This window comes from Olea europaea, chromosome 3, assembly GCF_002742605.1.
Source record: "Olea europaea var. sylvestris chromosome 3, O_europaea_v1, whole genome shotgun sequence".
Lineage (NCBI taxonomy): Eukaryota > Viridiplantae > Streptophyta > Magnoliopsida > Lamiales > Oleaceae > Olea > Olea europaea.
The window spans coordinates 20,378,843-20,383,582 of record NC_036239.1 but is presented as its reverse complement, the minus strand read 5'-3'; positions in this window follow the sequence as shown (position 1 = coordinate 20,383,582).

The window sequence follows — 4,740 nt, the reverse complement described above, 5'->3', positions numbered from 1 at the left end:
AAATGCAATAATTTAGGCTATAATTTGTTCCAGAAACAACTAAATGTCATCGTTTAAAGTTTTGAATAAGTGTATAAAATACATCTATCAAATATTTCCAAACTTAAATATTTGTTTGTCCTCAAACAAAACTATCATTTAAATAGCTATGAATACACAAGCATGCAAAATATAATGGTTGGACAATCGGGCTTTTTGTCTCTAGATTCGAAATTTTGATGTTTATTTTATAAGCACGCTTCAAGTCACAATACTAAACCAATATCCACTATTCCAGTGCAACACCGCCATGTGTGTGTAAAGAATTAAGTAATCAACCATGACTGTATAAGTTGTTTCAATTCCCGACCCTCTTTGGTCAAATATATCCTTACGTAAGATTCACACACCCCCAAACTTGTTCTTTTTCACTCTTTTCCAATGTGTAATCTAAGGTTGAATATTTCATTACTATCCTCACCCTCTCGAGTTTAGGTGGACGTTACTAGTTGCAAGTCAACACTTCAGTGAACAAAGATTCTCCAATTATTTGATTGCTTCGACCGCCACGACTTAACTAGCTAATTATCCTTCATAGAAAGTCAAATTTCCTCAAATAAGTACAGGGCCTAACCAATGCATTTAGTGCTTTTGCTCTTTTCATGCACTTACTTTTTTTGATTTTCATAAGTTATATATATGTATATATTCTCTCCATTAAACTTTCTAGATGACCCTTGTAACAGACTTTAGGCCAATAACTTTCAAATAATATGATTTTAGGGCACCAGGTTTTAAACACCCTTACAGGCTTACTGACTTGAGTCAAAAAGGCTTCGAAAAGAACCAATTTTTGTTTTAAGTGCAGCTTCATCTTTGATTGTCTTCTAAATGACCTCTGTAGCGAACTTTAGGCCGATGATTCTCAAATCAGACGACTTTAAGGTACCAAGTTTTGAGATACCAATGCAGGCTTCATTATTCGAGTCATGGAGACTTCAAAGAGAAGATTTTAGATTTCTAATGCATATGTCTTGATTAGTGCAATGCCCCTTTTACACACTTATTTTAAACAAATTGACCTTCAACTTAAGACTTTCGCCTCGTTTTTTCATGTTAGTTTAAGACAATTCACACATAAGTTTTTACACATGGAATCCAAATTCACATCCGCATCTTTCTACAACTGTAAAGTCACCCCAAACTGTGCTAATTTTGATCTAAGGATAAATAATTTACTTTAGTTTAGGAAAAACATCTATATCCAATTAAATCAACTCGTTTCATCACAGTGTCAAACTCAATTTTGGTGCACGTATAATATTGAGTTTTGCAAGGTTAAGCTTCAATTAATCTAGCATGCATCCTATCCACCCAGTTCATAAATCAACACCAAATCTCAAAGTAAAACGTAATTGTAAGCCAAAATGTCCAACTCAAAAAATTTCAGGTAGGCAAGTAATAATAATACACTCCTCCAAACTTAAACTAAACATTGTCCTCAATGTTAAATTTAAAGGAAAAGAAGGAAGACTTCCCTGAATGTCTGTATTGCCTATGATGCTGCGGTGTCTTGATGTTGGATTTGATCGACTCTTCTTTCGCATTCTCCCTCGAACTTGAGATTTGTCCCATTTTCTCCATGTCCATGTTGGTTTGAGTTTTCCACAACGTCATGTCCCTAAAAAATAAAATTTATTATATGAGATACCTGGGACAAGGTTTACTTAGCTCAAACATTTACTAACCAATTTAGTTACTCAATGACCTAAGGGTAGAAGGGATATGGGTGATGATTCCTGAATAAACTACCCTATAACTTGAAAAAAAAAAAAGGTTTCTCAAAGACCCAAAGGGAGAAAAGGTATGGGGGATGATTTCCGAAAAAAATACCCCATAAATTTAAAAAAAAAAAAAAGCTTGGGTTGCTCCTCAAGAAGCGATTAATTTAAAGTCTTTATCTAGACTTTTACACAAGTGCTTCATGGCATTTTGAATATGGCTTTGGAACTTCTGCTTAGCTTGCTAAAATTAACTTTGTTCCATATCTCAAACGTCTTCAAAAATCGTACATTTTCCTTTTGAATACGGTATGACCTGCTTAAAATGCTCGCTTCGAACTCAATCAAAAATACATCGATCTTCTCATCGTCTTTAATCACAAAGTCAATGAAATTCGATATTTGCATGCTAATCCCATCGTCATTGAATGCAACTAATTCATGTGGCTCATTCGCAATTAATTCCTCCGTTTCTACATGTTCTGCATCTTTAGTCGTTAGTTCCTCAGGTTGAATGGAATCCTTCGTCGGCATGTTATTTGGCTCATCTGGAATTATTTGATCTTCAATCTTTTTACATTTTTGCATGATAATGTCTCTCGTAATTATTTCACCGTAATCAAAATAGTCTTCATATGGATAACGTTCTCTCACTTCCACTGAAGTTGCCAAATACGAGAAATTTTTAGTATAATGAGATGCACCATAGTATTCACATGTCAGTTTGATCTCTGGATAAACAATTGATTTGATGTTTAATCCCTTCGACCAGCCATACTTACCAAATTCGACAGGCTGATCATATCCCCATGTTTTAAGTCTTGTATGATTAGGAATTCTCCAAAGAGCGTATCATCTTCATTCAAGTCGGAATTAATCATTGTGAAATCTTGACCTCTTGTTTCTTCTTATTTCCTATCAATGGAGCAGAAGTAGATCAATTGAAAAAAACCAAACAAAAGTAAGAAATAAATAAGCCAGTATTAAAAAAATTGTCCCAAACAATGGCGCGAAAAACTTATTGTCGATTTTGTATCCCGCAAGTGTACGAATTATGGCAAGTAATAAAGTGGACCTAAAAGTTCGGATATCATTCCCACGAAGACTATTATTATATAATTGGTTCAATTATTCCTAGCTTTAATTTGATAAAAAAAAATAAACAAGGAATTAGATGTAGTGATTTTTGATAGAATTATTTGAAAGTATGTGGATGCACACAAAGGGTGGTTTAGATATTAAATAATGAACAAATATTAGGGCGGAATAATTTCACCTACCGATCACATTTACATCTTAAATTAAGACTTATATCTCATGTAATGTTCAATCGAATTCTCCCATTGTATTCAATTTACCTCTCTCGAGTTTTTATTGAGTCTATTTAACTAATTTAATTCCATATCTCTATGTGAATCTAGTCTAGTTAAACGAATTCTTTGTCCTAAGAATTCAATTATGACCGCAATAATTAGTATATGTATCTCTACTCTTTATACCAATTTATCGAATTTTACTACATGGTCTAAATCCTAAACTCATATCTCTATTCGTAAAGAATTCACAAATTCATCAAATTAGTGATCAAGTAATTTAATGTATCAAATCTATAGTAAAATCAATATATGGAACAATATCTTAAATAAAATATGTAAAAGGTCCCAAATAGGTTACATTTTTTGCCCTAACAAGATTTAGCTATTTATAATAGAGGAAGAAAAACAAATAAAAATAGTGGAGTACATCACGAGGTTTTTAATTTAGATGTAGGGGAGTGGATGAATCTTACATCAAATTCCTCTTCTCGTTCCAAATCTTGATTTCCAACCCTTGAATTGTTGTCTTTCTCTTATTGAATATTTCTTTTGATTTTCCAATTTTGTTTTCTTGCCTCTTAATGTGTGAATCCCCTTTAAAAGTGTGAGAAATTTGTATTTATAGATGCCTCTTCGTGTATGTAGAACGTAGGGTTTTTATGGACTTCAAAATGGGCAAAAAATGCGCCCTAGACGCACCTAGGTGGCGCCACGACGCCCTGAAGCGGCGCTGTTTTGGTGGTGTAGCAGCGCCTTGAGGCGCCACCTTTCGGGCAAATAGCATCTCGTTCAGTATTTTTGTTATAACTTTCTCTCCTGATATCCGATTGAGGCGATTTAAGTATCGTTGGAAAGCTAACTCAAAGGGTTGCTTCAGATACCATTTTCAAATTCAATAATTTGTTATGTCAAAAATAGGTCTCAATATGAGTCTGAAAATGGTACATACATTTTTTTGGTTGAAACCTGATGCATGATCATATTTTGATTATATTTCATCCCTTTGAAGTCTTTTTTTATCTAATTGACTCTGAGCACTCTTGAATTTTCATTGTGAGGTCCGACACAATTTTTTAGTATTTGCACTTTGATTCCTGAACTTTGGATCTTTTACAACTTAGCCATTTTCTCTAATTTTGTCGACTTTTGCTTATTTCCTTCAATTTCTTGTACCGTCATTGAATTTTACCTATTCACCACCAAATGCAATAATTTAGATCATAATTCATTCAAGAAGCAATTAAATGTCATTGTTTTAAATCCTTGAATATGTGTATCAAATACACTTATCAAAATTGCTCAATTATGATTTACAAACAACATAAACCTTGCCAAACACTGTAACTTGTGAAGGTTTCAAGGGTGAAGAGTGACTGCAAATGCAGAATTCTGTATTGAAAGAGTGGAGTATTTATAAATTTCCATTGAAGACTTGAGGGTAATTGAGTCATTTTAGAAAAAAACAGGAGGCTGTTCATTAATAATGGGTTTATAACTTATTCTGTTATTCATTCACGAGTTATTCATCTCACGTGTCATACTTAAATATCTATTCATGTGTATTGATAACGGTTTTAACCAGCTTGGAAGAGGGATGGTTTGTCTTTTCCTTCTGCAAGCCTTTTACGTTTTAGCTATCTTTCACCACTAAACGTCACTTAAAA